The sequence below is a fragment of the Medicago sativa genome, chromosome 4 (assembly GCF_051527215.1).
Source record: "Medicago sativa cultivar Bolivia chromosome 4, Bolivia_mono, whole genome shotgun sequence".
NCBI lineage: Eukaryota > Viridiplantae > Streptophyta > Magnoliopsida > Fabales > Fabaceae > Medicago > Medicago sativa.
This window is the reverse complement of record NC_140752.1, coordinates 65,005,607-65,022,048: the sequence shown is the minus strand read 5'-3', so window position 1 is coordinate 65,022,048 and position 16,442 is coordinate 65,005,607. Positions and strand designations below refer to the sequence as shown.

Genomic DNA, 16,442 nt, shown 5'->3' with positions numbered 1-16,442 from the left:
TGAGAAAAAGAGTTTGTTTATGAATGAAATGCATGTATGCATGATTATGCAACACAAACGGTGAAAACATGGTGAGGTTTAAGGTCCATGATGATGGAGTCAAGGGTGTGTACGCCATTTGGTAAGGACTATGGTTTTCATTTGCACATGTAACAAGGGTTCTACCAAGTTCCCAAATTGCAACCCCCTTGTGAATATATTGGTGTATAGGAATGCTCCTATTCCAATAACATCCATAAGGTAGTCTAGTTTGAGTGTAGTATCGCGTATCAACTAAAGACAAGAATGCTCTTGGTTTAGCCACCGCACTACGTCCTAAAAAGGCAAAGATGGGTTAAGGGTTACTAAGGTCCACGGCTTCGACGGACACTCACATTGAAAGTAATAACGTCAACACGAATGCTCATGTTAACAAGACTACTACCTTCCGTGAGGCCTCCACCGAGTAGGGTTATCACTTGTAAACATGGTCCAAGAATGCTCTTGGTATGTCACTATGATTTTACCCCGTCCTATCTTATATTTCCCTCAAGTCCGGGTATAGGACTTCTTTTCTCACCGCTCACGTTAAAAGAAAGAAGAATGAAGAAAGGAGAACATATATGCATGTAATTTCCATATTTTATTTAAAACATGTTTTTGTTTTTTTTTTAGCAAGTTTATAGCAAAAAAAAAAATTTAAATAATGCCAAGTTAGGCTCAACCCTCTTACTGTTAATCCCCAGTGAAGTCGCCATTTCTGTCGCGTCATTTTTCGGACGGTCAAAAGACCCGTTTTTGTTTTCACGACTGAACATTTAATTCTTTTCAAAAGAAAGTGGAAAAAGGTTCAAATACCACATTTTTAGGGATTAAGGGTTCGGGGGTCGGTTATATTTAGGGAAGGTGTTAAGCACCCTAAATATTCGTAGTACTCTACGAGAACCTCTTGATTTTATTTAACTTTTGTGCTATAAACTTGCTTGCTTTAAAAAAATGGAATTAACAATGATAAAAGAAAATTAGAGACCTAAATTATCTACGTTTTATTGATTTGGAAGGAAGCATATCCTCTGCCTACGTACCCGTGAGGGATCAAAACCTTGTAGTTCGGGGTTGAAATTGTCGTTTGGTTTGTTTTGTGTTTTTTAATAGTTTTTGAAAAAGGTTTTAAAATGAAAAGCCAAGAGGCAAATTGGAATTTGTTTGTATTTTTGATATTTGAAAGAAAATAGACTTAAAGTAGAATTAAATTGATTGATGATTTGATTAAGAAAATAAATAAAATGAACGATCACTTAATTTAAGATCAAGGTTTGTTTATGAAAATATTTTTGTGATTCTTGATTATTTGAATGTTTTTGTTGTTTTTGAATAATGATATGAAAATTATATAAGCAGAACGAGAAAAAATAATGTTAAGCTGAAATATGCGGTTATTTTAAACATGGACCAGAATACTCTGGAGAAAGATAAGCAGAAATATAATATTAGCAGTTGATTTACGACCAGAGCACTCTGGATTAATTTAATTAAACACGGACCAGATCGTTCTGGAGAATAATTAAATTAAACAAAATATAATATTAACAGTTAATTAGGACCAGAGCACTCTGGATTAATTTAATTAACACGGACCAGATTGTTCTGGAGAATAATATAATATTAATAGTCGATTTAGGACCAGAGCACTCTGGATTGAGGTGTGTATTTAATGACAAAATTTAAATATGCATGTGATAATAGTAGACAATAGAATGTAATGCAAAAAATAAAACAAAAATGCATGAGAAGAAAATAAAAGAGATTAAACGAATTAAAAATGCATTAGAAGAAAATAAAGAGATTAGACGAATTAAAAATGCATGAGAAGAAAATAGAAGAGTTTAAACGAATTAAAAATACATTAGAAGAAAATAAAAGAGTTTAAACAAATTAAAAAAATGCATGAGAAGAAAAAATAAGACGATAAACGGGATTGAAATGCACGAATAAAATAAAATGCGATGCAGGGAGGGGGTACAGACAGTATTATGGGGGGTGCAGGAATTAAAAGATGGGAATTGGGCCTTAGGAAGCTGCTGGGCGCGCTATTGGGCTTAAAATAGACCGGTTCGGTTCAAGTGAACCGAACCGGTTCAGTGAATATATAAAGGATTGAGTCCGGTTTTTTTTCATTTTTTCTCTTTCTCTTCTCTTTCTTCTTTTTTTTTTAGAGAGAGAGGCTCTGCCTTCTCTCTAGAGTTCCGACGGGAACTCCGGTGGTTTCACCACCGCCACCTCAGTCCGATGCGGCGGGCCGACCACTTATGGTGGCGGCGCCGCCGCGAAACCCTTTTTTTTATTATTTTTTTTTGTTCTTTCTACTCATTTTCTTCTCCTCTTTTCAAATTTCCACTCAAAATCTTCAAACAAAACTCACAAAGCCCTAGATCTAAGTTTAGAAATTTTACCCCTTTTTGTTTGTTCTGGTACGTTTGTGTATGTTTGAGTTGATTTGGATTCGAATTTGAGCTGTTTGCTGTGATGGTGAATCGGTTTTGAGACGTTGTTGTGATGGTGTGTGCGTGTGTTGTGATGGTGTGTGCGTGTGTTGGATTTGAGTGTGTCGGATTTGAGTGGATTGATGTTTGTTGCGTTTCTGGCTTGTATCAAACGACGGTGATGAAGCTTTGGTGTGGGTTTGTGATATCGTATTGGATTGACAGTTTGTGTTGAGGATTGTGATAGGTTTTGAGATATGTTATGATTGTGGATTTTTTTGCTTCTGTTGATTCTGCGCTAGACCGAAAATTCCTTTTTTTTTTTTTTGCTGGAAAATTTTTCTCTCCTCTGTTGGTTGTAGGTGTGGTTCTATTTATAGAGAGGATTGAGACACTGTGTTGGTGAAGGCAGTGACAAAAACTGCCTTTGTGTGGGATGAAGGGAACATTTACAGGCTGGTTTGAGTTTTACGGACCATTTAGATATTTTTGGACCCAAAATTGGATTTTCTTTTATGGACATAAAATAAAATAATAAATAATAATAATAATAATAATAATAATAATAAATAACTAGAAGTAATAATAATTAAAAATTGAGAGAAGAGGGCCCGACTCGGAACCAAAATATGAGGTATTTTAAAATACCTCTCTGCCAAAATTTTCACTGAAAAGGCAAAGACTGATCGGAGTCAAAGGACACGTGTCGGTGTATCTTGGGTCAAAAATTGGAGTATGACATATGTGTTTACCCCCCTGTAATATAGGTCATTTCCGGTTTTCCCCCCTGTAAAATATTTTTTTTGAATTTCATCCTTGAAATTTGAAAATATTTTGGTGTTAGACCTTCATTGAAAATTTCACCCCCTGTAATTTGAGCAAATTTAGGTTTACCCCTCTTGTAATTTGAAAAAAATTTGGTTTACCCCCTGTTCATTTGAGCAAATTTCGGTTTACCCCCTGCCATATCTTTGATTTTGTACTGTCAAAGCTCATGAAGGTCCAAAACCAAAAATCTTCAAATTACGAGGACGAAATCCAAAAAAAATATTTTACAGGGGGTAAAACCGGAAATGACCTATATTACAGGGGGGTAAACACATATTAACCCTTGTTTTGTCTCATTTTGTTGTTTTGAGAAAGTTGTTGATGTTGATTTTTATGTGAAGGTAATTTCATTGTTGTACCTTTTTGTTTTTTTTTTATGTCTATTTGATCAATATGTGGAACTAGGTTTTGTGCCTTTTTTTTTTTTTTGAGTTTTAGTGCATAGTTTGTAGTTTAATCTGTAGTTTAAATATTTTTTTAAGTATGTCAGCCGTATCATATCTTGGATTTTGAAATTTTCCCGTATTATTGATGTATCGGGGCCATATCGTATCAAGTATCTTGGCTTCATAGACTACATCAAATGCAAGTTTTGAAAGAAAACATGAGTGATATATATATATATGAGCGGTGGCCATAGAAACCATCTACGACAATTGCAATGACATTCATTTTCGCCAGACGGAGGTTCAATGAGAGGGGGGTCTACAGCTAAGGTGGTACAAAGGGGTGGGGAAAAGGAAAAGTTGAATGTGGTGACCTTAAGACGTCGAAAAGTGATCCAGATGGGTTATAGACAGAACATACAACGAGGATTCAGTCCTCCCATTATTATGCGATGAGTAGCGCATATAACAAGTTGAAGGTGGTGGATGATAATGATTATCTGAAAATAATCATGTTTTCTGGTTAAAAGTGGTTTTGCTAAAAATTAATATTTTTGCTTGGTTTTATGGCAAAATTTGGTCTCTAGTTTCAAGGTGGTTTGGGTTCTCAACAACAATTCATGGTACTTTATTGAATATTTAACTCAATTAGGTGGATTAGGTTGTTATTCAAAAAGCATTTGAGTGACTCTTAATATTATTTGGCTTTATGTGGTTTGGGTTACTGAAAGGAGAGAAATAAGCGCATTTTTCAGCATAATTTGGAGGCTTAATTACATAAATGGTCCCTTAAATAATTATGAGATTTCATTTTAGTCCCCTTATTAATTTTCGTCTCATTTTGGTCCCATAAGTTACCTCCATCAGTCAAATAAATTCAGTCTGTTAAATTCTTTGAGAAAAACGTTTACATTCATCCCCTTCATCATCAAACCCAGAAAAATTCATCTTCTTTATCCCTAAACCCAAAAAAATTCATTATCTTCATCATAAAAATCCAGAAAAATCAAAAATTGAAAAAACTCAAAAAAATTAAACATTTCCTTCATCACTTCATAAAAATCAATAAAATCAAAACATTGGATCCAATCAAATCCAACAAAAGCCTCTTCAATTACTTGCTTTTTCATTGATCGTAAATATGACAGGGAAATACATGTTTCTAATCTAAGACACATCCTACACTATCTAAAGTTGACTTCCCCTTATGTCCTTCGAATACAGTCCCAAACCACCATATACGAGCCATACATTAAATTGGGAAACTTCATACAATCAATACATTGATTACAAAATTTGACTTCTTGCAAAATCTTACCTTTCCTCACAATGCCAATTAAAGACAGAGATATGTTTATCAAGTAGCGAGATCTGAAGCTTTGGTGCGGTTATCGATGTCATGAAGTGAGATCTTAAGCGCGTCGTCGAGTGTGGATTCACGGTGACGGAAGAGGTTAATGGATTCATTTGTCTGGTTATTTAAGGAGCGAATTTTGCGGTTTTAGGCTTCAGATTTGTTGAGAAGATCTTGTTCAAGAAAAAGTGATCCTGAAGGATTTGCGTTCGGATTTGCCTGTTGTTTCTTGTTGTTTGGTGTGTTTTAGTTATATGATGTTTTGCTTTTCTTTTGGTCGTTGGATGATTGCTGGTGTAGTTTTTTTGTTTTGTTTTTGGTGTTGCTATTTGGCTATTTGACCTGCTTGCCGTATATTGTTGTTGTATGCGTGTTGTTCTTCGCCCAGTTGGCACTTTTTTTTTACCAAATCCAGAAATTTGCTGCTAAAAAAAATCCTGAAGGAAATGTTTAATCTTTGAATTAGTAGTTCTATGATCAAGGAACAAAACGATACTGGAGAGAGAATTTTAGAGAGAGAAGTTTAGTGCTGTTCAGATTTCATGTTGCTGTTTTTTTTTCCTAAAGAAGATTTCATGGATTTTTCTGGATTAATTTTCATGATGAAGATAATGAATTTTACTGGGTTTAGGGATGAAGAAGATGAATTTTTCTGGGTTTGATGATGAAGGGGATGAATGTTAACGTTTTTCTCAAAGAATTTAACAGAATGGATTTATTTGACTGACGGAGGTAACTTATGGGACCAAAATGAGACGAAAATTAATAAGGGGACTAAAATGAAATCTCATAATTATTTAAGGGACCATTTATGTAATTAAGCCTAATTTGAAGGATCACTTGCAATCTTTAAGTGAAAAAGTTAAGCTTGTCCTTTTGGTGGTTGAAATCAAAATTTGTTACTTTGGTTTAGATTATCTGTTTTGGAGGCTTAATCTTATTCCTTGCTTATTTGTTGTAACTTAGCTTGTTTCTTTGTTGCTTTAGTTTCTCATTGTATGTAATTTTGTGACTCTTTTTAAGACTTTTCTAGTACAACTTGTGCTAGAATGACTTGTTTTGGTTAGTAATATATTTTATTTTGGCCTTTAAAAAAATTAATTATATTTAAAAGCAACATTTTTATGTAATGCTTATTCTATGAACTAAAGGGACAAACATGATACATAAATGTACTTTAGTGATATCTAATAATTATTCTAATTTAAATTATGAATTTCTTTCGTCTGAAAATTATTAAAACAGTTTAATAGATGTATACATTGCATAGGGTTTTTTTACTATATAAATTGTTAATACAATTATACATTTGTTATACGCAAAGGTGAAAAAATGGCTGAAATTATTAAGTTTGTTTATATTATGATATTTTGTGTTTCCTTATTGCTTATTGTAGAAGCTGGTGGAAGTAAGCTCATTCTCATTTTTTTAATCTTATGTATAATCTTTCAAACATTTTTAGTAATCTTTCATTATTCTTATTTTATTACAGAAGAATGTGTTACTGATGTCGATTGTGAAAAATTATATCCGGGTAATAAAAAGCCTCTGATTTGCAACATTGGTTATTGTTATAGTTTATATGAAGGTAAAATTTATTTATCTATTATATCTAAAACTTTTTTTTTCTTTAATTTGATTGTTATATTGCTGCTACTCTTATAATTTGTCTAAAACTTACACATATTTCCCCGATTCAAAAATTCCTTTGATATCATTAGAAACATGTTAAATATTTTTTTAACGGGATGGAAGTAAGTAAAACACGAAAATTCAACCACACATCTGTTACTAAATTCTATAATGATTAGTCATATTATCAACAATACAATGAACATGTATCTCTCTTTAAGCGAAACTATGAAGATTTATAAACTAAAATTTAGATGCATTAGTTATTTCATCCGTAGTAAGACTTAGGTCATCCTCTGAATATTAATTGAAAATATTTTTACTCTATTCGTCCCAAATGTGTAGTGCACCTTTGTAACACCTTAGAATGTTGCATGGACATATTGACAGATTTTATAACAACAACACATACTCAAATACTTCAACAAAAAAAAAATAAATGTTAGGAAATAATATTGATTCCACTTGAACAAATTAATTAGCTAAACAAGGGAACAATCCCTCTGGACAAGTCTAAATAATTTGTAATTCAAAAGAAATACAAAAACAAGGTTTTATCGAATTATGATAAAAAATTAAAAAAATTATTCATAACTGTTTTATCTTGGTTTTCGGGTGTCAAACATTGATTACGTTTGAACCTTTTAAACCGGTGATATCTTATTTTTTCTTGGGAAGGGAAAAAGTAAGCAAAACCCTTGAGAATCGAGGTCCGGGAGTTGTTTTCGCTACGGGAAGGTGTTAGGCACCCATAACGACTATAGTATCCTATAGGAACCGTCTTTAATTTCTACGCGCGCGCTCTATTTTTAAATGCTATTTTGAAAGATGATATTTAAACCTAAGAATTTTCTAAGTGAAGAATTGGAGGGAGAAGAATGTGTTTGAATTTTTATTTTAGTTGAATTGAAGGAATTTTGTTCCTTGCCTACGTACCCGTTTAAGGGATCAAATCCACCGTAGTTCTCTTCCAAAAAATGTTTTTGTTTTTGTTGGTTGATTTTAAGTTTGAAAATGAATTTTGAAGAATAGAAAGAGGCCTCAAGGGCATGAGATTATGAAATTGTGAGGTTTGATTAGTCATTTTGCAAAAGAAGTCAAAGTTTGATTATTTTTCATTGAAGTTTGATTAAGAAAATAAAAGGAAAATTCAATGGGGTTTTGACCCCAAGGTTTATTATGAAAAATGTTTGAGTGAAGTTTGTTCAAGTTTTTGGAAAATGATTTTTCTAAGTATAGAGCCTAAACATTCATCTAAACATACAATCCTAGACATACATCTAAACATGCATATTCTAACTATAGTGATGTGTGTGCATGTGTCGGTGCTTGTGTCGGTGTACATCATTAGAGTCCATTGTCCTTTACATCATTCCCTAGATACATTCTATGGCCTCTTTGCCAAGAAAGTTAAAAGTGCATAAAGGAAAAATATTACAAAACTCCTAAGTGTTTACATTCTAACTTTGGTACAAATTAAGTTGCAAGAAAGAAATAGAGATGAATATGGGATGAAATGGAGATGCTTATGAAATGATGAAACATGAAATGAAAGGAGTTAGTAGCACATGACAATATCAAAGGAAATAAAGCAAGAGAAATACTAGAACATAAAGGATAGAAAATGAGTGCAAACATGGCTAAAATTTGTTCATAGAATGCAAGAACCATATGACCTATAATTCTCACATTCCAATACATTTTAAAGGTTTAGAGTCAAGTCTTGGAATGGGAATTAAGGCAACATGATTTACTTGGCATTTTAAAACAAACTTCAAGCATATTTGCATTATTTATTTACACAAGTAACTTGTAAGCTAAGCAACCTACCAAGATTCACAATTATGCACCAACATTAAACACAAACAGTAGCTAAAACCCTATGAAATCAAGTGGTATAGGTCACCAACATTCATCAAGCAATTGGAATTAAAATCAAACAAATTTCTATTCATTTTTAGCACAAAATATGACAAAAATAGCAAGAAAATCAACACCTTCTTTTTTAACCAATTTTAACATGTGAAAATTATCACAAAATGCTACAAAACTATCAAGAAACCTATATGAATTTTTAGGAATTTTTTAAAGGTTTTTTGGACTAAAAAGTGCAAGAAAATTATTAATTCTAACAAAAATAAGAGAAAAAAATGCTTCAAATGTTTTTCACAGGCTTTTGCACAAAAAAATATCACAAAAATGTTAAGGAAAATATCAAGAACACATAAAAAAAGATTCAGGAATTTTTGTGAAGGAAATTGGACAGGTAAGGGTACAAATAGCAAAAGAACAGCAAAAACATGCAGGACAGGGGGGTGTGAGTAACAGAACGTGTAAAGACAAGGCAGACTGGGCTTGAGAGTGCAATTGGACCGGGTTGGTGGAGCAAGCAAGGTCCGAACCGGTTCATTGGCCTATATAAGGCTTCGAACCGGTTCTTAATCCATTTTCACTCTCTATTTCTCTCTCTAAAGGAAACCTAGAGAGAGAGAGTCTGCAACAGACTCATCTTCTCCGATCATCTTCTTCCCCACTCCGACGTGGTGGCCGGCGGTGGCGCCGCCGCGTCGGAGCTGCAGACTACTTCGATTCAAAACCTACTTACATGATTTTAAAGCTCTTTCCCTCCTCTACATGATTTCGAGATTAATTTTCCGAGGAGAGGTCAGAATCGGAGTAGATCTACATTTTTTGATTCGGTTTAAACTTGAAATGGAAGGGAAAGAGAAAAGAGGAGAAACTTTTACCTCGATCTGTTCGTGGATTTGTGATTTTGTCGCAGAACTGAACTTTTCCTTGTGATTGTACCGAACCGGTTCCTTTTTACTTCGATCTCTCTTCTTCTCGCCTCCTCTGTGATCGTTCAGTTTTTGCTGCCTTAGTGGTGAATCTGAGCTCGGATTGCAGAGAATTAGGTTCGATGATGACGATTCGTACCGAATCTCTGAGAACCTTGCAAACTCGTTGCAATCTTGTGATTAATTGCGCTTGGATCCGTTTTTTGCTTGATGCATGCGTTGTATTGCGTGAATTCGTCCTTGGATTTGCACTGTAATGTTGTGTGAGCTTGGATTGGCTTCTTTGTGTGATTGATGATGATGATTTGGTTATGGTAGTTGGATGAATATTCAAGTGTGTTCTTGAATATTCTTGAGAATTTTTTGTGATTTTTGTGGTGTTTGATCTGTGGAATGGAGAGAGAGAAAAGTGAAAGATGTTTCTGCTGAGTTGTAACAGAATGAATAGTGATTGGTGACTTGGCCTGTGATGACTGGAATTTATAGCTGACACTTGTGCACCCTGGACCAATGGCTGACTGCCACGTGGCATAGCTTGTAACAAACTTTGACCGCCTTGTAACTGCTTTGACTTTGGGATTTTTCTGCAAAATATGACAAACAAAGGACCAATCTGCAAAAATACTAAAAAAGACTAAAAGGGACTGAAATGCCATTATTGGAAATTTTAGGACTTAGAAAAAAAAGAAAAAACTAAAAATAAAATTGGAATAAAAAATGGTAATTTGACTAAACGTAAAGTGGAACGTCTAAAATTGACAAAACGGACTAAAATGAACCAATGGCCTAAATGAGGTACTTTAAAGTAACCTCTCTCTGCCGAAGTTTCGTGTGAAATGACCAAAATGCCCCTGGGGCTAAAACGACTAAAAATGACTCAGATGCAACTTTAAAATGATTTTTAACAGAGAACTGAGACAAAAGTTTATTTAAACCAACTTGAAAGACTCAGAGACAATTTTAAGGGTTTAAACAGAGCTTTAACACATGAAAAGACTAAAATGCCCCTAGGGGCAAAACTGACTCAAAATGATCTCAAATGCAATTCTTGAACTGGATTTTGACATAGACTGAAACAAAGACTTATTCAAACTTATTTGAAAGGACTCAAACAAAATTTTGAAAGACTGAGAGAAATTTGACATAGGAAATGACTAAAATACCCTTGCATGTAAATTTTGCAAATAATATTGAAATAAAATGCAGAGAAAGATGCAATTGATCAGAGACAGTTCAAATGACTTATAATGCAAGAAAGGAAAGATTGACTAGTATTTTTAGGTCCAAAATTAGGGTATAACAATAACATAGACTTCAAATATGAAATATTCTCTCTTTACATACCAAAGTTTCCATGAACCGTTGGTATATATATATATATACATAGTTCTTTAATAACATTGTTTTCATTAACAAGATATATATATATATATATATATATATAAAAGAAGGAGTCAAAAAACAATAGCAGAATAAACTATGGAAAACTCAAGGGTATCAATCAATAACGAAACTTAAGGTAATTATGGTTAAAGAAAATTAACAAAAAACTCAATCAATAGGTTAGAAAATCCGTAGATCATCCGTTGTGTCATAACTCAATCAATAGGTTAGAAAATCCCTAGGAAATCCCAATAACGAAATCCCTAGAATATGTATTTTATATTGGGTCTTGTTAACTTGTGTCCTAAGGGTACAAGATAAGAAACTAAATAAAGAAATTTAACCTTGAAAATAGTGCATTCATAACCTTAAAAGCCTAAAAACTTATCTTTTCAATGCAATATTTATTGTTTAATTTTATTTTAAGATTCTTATCTTGTACCCTAAGAGCACAAGTTATCATTTTCGTTTCATATTTTAATGGGGATTAGAATATAATTTGTTAGTTTAAGAATTAAATTCGTGTTTTAACTAATTACAAGGTTGATTTTCAGAATGTTTGTTTTGTGTATATTTTTGTGATAAATATTATTAAGACGGGCGACTTGTGTCAAGAAAGGCAAGGATGGTGTTGTGATGATATTTTTTTTTTCATGAGTTACCTAGCTTGTGAGAGGCATGGATAATATTAATAATTTTTATATATGGATTTTATGTTGTGAAACATGCATGATATATAAGGATTTTGACATGCAAGTAAACATATTAAATGAATTGGATAGTGTGTGGGGTTTGTCAATCTAGTTTAGGAGGTGATTACTCTTTAGTGTGGAAATGTCAATAACTCTTGATGGTTCATTGTTGTTAGGGCATACTTTTAAGATGGGAAATTCAATCTAGGCACAAGAAAATGTCATACTAATATAGATCTTATAGTTTAATATGTAAATCTTAAATGGTATGGAATTATAAAGTATATTTATGTTTGTTTCTATGCATTTTTATTTTTGTACAACTTTAAGTCACATATAACATATCTAACACCTTATTTTCTCTGTGTTTCTCTCTTTTATATGTTGTATACAGAGCCTCCTCGCTACAAGTAGTATTGAGATGTTCATTCATGAGAGTAAAGTGGAGGATTATTCTCTAAGTCATGTTATATTGTTCTTGAATGTTTGTTTGATTGTTGTTTAGGTGCCATTTAGTTTACACCATCAAATAAAAGGTCCCAACATACACCACTAAAATAACATCCTGTAACAGCTTTTTCATCTTAAGATCCAGACCGTTAGAATAAATTTATAATATTTCAATGGCTTATATTGAGGTGGTGTAAGTTGGAGCAATGTATTTGGTGGTCCAAATTATACTTTGCTTGTTGTTTATGTTTAAAACGAATTGTAAGGTGTGATACTATGACATTAGGGCCGATGTTGTCTAGTATTTATTTATTTTATTATAAGAAAAATGTAAGGCTCTAAGAAGCCAAAATATTTTATTTCGAATTATGAAATTGAGTTGTTATCTATGGATATGTTGTGATATTTTATTCTACGGGAAAAGTTATTATTGGTGTAAACAAATATTATTACCATTTTCAATTATATTTAATTTAGATTATGTTACTCTTATTAAAAAAAAACAAAAAATCTTCCAGCTTTTTGGGTAATTTAATAATTTTAGTTTAGTTGCCACATTAGTTGTAATAGAAATTTTTTCCATTAGATAGTTATGATACATGTCTATTATGTTATTGTCAATATGTACATTTTATTGTAATTTCTCAACAATATGTACATTTTAGTGTCCGAGTAATGATATTTGAACAAGTATTTTGGAACAACTTTTGGGACAACCTTGTTTTTCTCTCTTCTTATTAGTAAAAAATAATAGAGAGAGAAAGAATAAGAAGTTAATGTGAGTATTAGAGAGAAAGTTGTACAAAAATTGTACCAATATGGTTGTAGAAATATCATTTCTCTTAGTGTCCTCTTACAAGGATGTAAAGGTATAGTTTATACCAAAAATATATACTATTTTCTTTGCTTCGACACTCTATGGATAGTGGTGTTCGACACCCGTATGACAAGTGTCAGGCAACTTAGACATTTTTTCCAAAAAAGTTGTTTTTATTTTTGTGCTTATAGACTCCTCTTTAACCTCCACACATAAAAGTGACACATGGCGATGTGACTCCCACACACACTCACCAACTTTGTCTCTCACCCTCTCTTCTCTCTTCCTTCACCCTCTCTTCTTTCACCGACCCACTACCACTGCCGCCGCTGCCACCATCATCACCCATTCTCTTCTTCACCACGACTGTTTTTCCCATCGCCGATCACAACACAACCACACGTCACCATTTCAGATCTGGTCACAGCACTATCATAACTGTAACACCCATACTAGACGTATCTAGAAAGTCTAGCATGTGCGTTAGTTTAGTACTGGATACATTAAAAATTTACAACAATAAAACTTCGAATGAATATATTTACAACACTATGCTTTCGTACAATAAAATCACAACACAACTTTACTAAGTATAAAGAATACGTCCTTGAATATCCATAACATCTTGCTGCGGGTACGAACGATCACTTGTTGAATCATCCATTCGGCTACTAGCTTGCTATCCAACCTGATTATCTGAAGAAAAAAAAATAAGGATTGGGATGAGACATAATGTCTCAGTGAGTTCCACCTAATCCTAGGCTATAGGTAACCTCGGGGGAAACCTACGGTCACCACGTGTCTACAATACAACCTGCCGGTTGATTATACGTGTGTGGGGACTTGCTTACTTAGACGGCTGTGCTTGCTAGGGCCGTCATAATATCCTTAACTTGTTATAGGCTTCACTTCTTATACGTGTCATGGCAATCAAGGGGAAACTAAAATCGCAATCCCAAGATACGCTCTATGCATCAAGGCTCTCATATACTTCTATCATGACACGATTCTAAACCAGACAATTAAGGGAAACCTAAGATCATCACCGGCATATCTTTCTTTACCTTCTTCTACTTGCTTAATATGTTGTATCTACAACATATCATCTCTTATCACAAAAGTGATTCTTGCTATCTTACTACTTCTTGACGATCTACGCCAAGTCTCTACTTGTTCTTGACGATCTACGTCAAGGCTCTATAACACACATATACATATATAATAAATATGCATAGTCAGCTTCATTGATTATGTTAGTGTGTAACAAACAACATTATCTGAGTTCATTTTACGGATTAGTCCCGGGTGGAGTAATCCCGGAAGTTGATCCCTTACTACCGGTGAAAGGCTTAGCAAGAGCGCACCGGACTCCCTTAGTGACGTGCGGGTCCCTTACGGATTACCCCGTTCCCCTTGGAGAACCTTTCATATCCAACCTTGGAAGGAATACAAAAGACACGGCACCTTAACTTAGTGACATGCGGCTCCCTTTCAGCTTAACCATTCCCCTTGGGGAACCCCTTGAATCCAACCTTGGAAGGATTACAAGAGACATGACACTCTTATTAAAATCTTAGTCTTATGCATGTATGAAGGTTAAACCTATTCATACTATCTCGTTTACCTCGGATTCTTAAATGATCCCACTAGAGGTAAACTTATATGCTCGCTTAACCTACTTTGTGAATAGATATCAATCGATTCACGTCTTGCTATGCTCGTATGGTACTTTGCTTCTATGCGAAGATAATAATCTTTATTACCTCGCATCTTATCAAACATATCACTAATGCATAGCATTCTACTTCTTTCTAACAATTCTAGTTCTTGACAAGCTATGTCAAGGTTCTACTTTCATTCCCTTCCTGAATGATTGCCTTGCTACCCGATTCATAACATAATATCTCTCGATCGCCATGCTTTGCTGGCTATGCCAAATACTTGCCACTTTCTCAAGAAAACTTTGCTAAAGATTATCAAAATAGGACCTTGGTTTGAGGGGTTTAATCTTATAAAAATATCACAGGGAAAAACCTCACGCGAAACTGCCAAAAATTGCCCGAAACGAGCCAACAGCACACTTTGGTGCTGTCAGCTCGCCATGGCGAGTTGGTGGCGAGTAACTGAAGGGATTTTAAGAGAGGTTTTTCAAAAATTTATAATCCTCTTAGCGGAACAAATCCCATTGAAATGGATCTTGATTAAATCATTAATCACAAATCAAACAGAACACATGCTTAAACACTTTAAGGATTCATGTGTTTACCTCTTGAAGCGCAAAACCTTTGTAGAAGAAATATCTCTGATCACGAGCAAAGCAAAGCAGCAATGCCTCTACTCAGTCCACACAAACAGAACTTCTCCGATGACCGGTGCTAGCCAATTCCAACGGAGATTCAGAAAGAACAAGGTTTAGAGAACGGCGGATAGGGTTTCACAACTTTTGTGAATTAGGTTAAGCACTCACAAAAGGTTAGTAATGATTCACCACAAGGGTTCTATTTATAGAATCACTTGTGTGATCAGCAAGACAAAACTTAAGTACACTGTACCTTACGGTGGACCACGTTTCTCTATTTTTTTCGTAAATTAAATAATAAAGTCATATTTAATTATTTAATTACTAATAAGTCTTACTTATTTATTTCTCTCATCTGTCTGTCCTTTGTGTGTGACCCTATAGGTTCTCGTAACGTTGACAATAATATTAAATCACATATTTAATATTATAAACAGTGAGCGGTATCTAGCAACACATCACTGCTACCCAAGTGACGAGAATGTCATGTGATCTGACGAAACCTTTCTGTGATAATGATCATGTGTATAATTACCCTTTTGCCCTCATGTCTATATTGAACACAAGGCATAGACCGTGTCATCCTTGTCTAGTTCAATATTGGGCCAGTAGACATTTCTCCTGTTATGTAGGAGGGGAAAATTCCATCTAGGTCACTCATGTCCCTCAGCATGATTCATGGAGTACCCATCAACCAACTTTATAGTCATCCTGTTACGGACAACGTTTGAATGGTGACAATGCACTCGACTCCAACATCTAGGGTACATAGTGGTTTCAGGTCGAAGGGTGGAATACACCACTATCACTATGAGAATATCTTATGACACTTTTCATAACTTTTACTATGTAGTATTCTCATGACGGGTCAATCCAATATAAATATTACTCCTAATATTTATATCTATGTGAAGACTTGATAACTCTTTATCCATGATTTGTGAGATGTGATCATCAGTCTACCCACATAATAGTCTCTATGCTTTAATGATATCCCACTTCTCAATAAAGCTTGACTACGAATACTTTAAGAATAGATTCCTTATGTTTAACAAGGTCTCACAATTAAGTTATACTTAATGTTCCATTAAACGGACTAACTATTCTAGGGACTTTATTATTTTGAAACAGAACAAAATCAATAAAGAAATGCCTTATTATTATATATTCACAATATATACTTATATTAATATCATGATACAAAGCCAAACCCAATCAACATAGATTGGCTATTAGGGCTTACTCCAACAATCTCCCACTAGCACTAAAAGCCAATCAAATATTAACTCAATATCTATTGGTCAAGTGTTAGCATCAAGCACACTCTGGGCATGATACTAT

The 16,442-nt window shown here is 33.9% G+C and overlaps 1 long non-coding RNA gene across 1 annotated transcript; it reads left to right on the top strand.

The window, feature by feature from the left end:
• Positions 1-6,226: 6,226 nt before the first annotated feature.
• On the top strand, positions 6,227-12,376 carry LOC146930767 (uncharacterized). The gene is made up of 3 exons (XR_015006469.1): positions 6,227-6,354; positions 6,523-6,618; positions 11,930-12,376. It is a non-coding gene; the product is annotated as an uncharacterized LOC146930767 (long non-coding RNA).
• Positions 12,377-16,442: the final 4,066 nt, after the last annotated feature.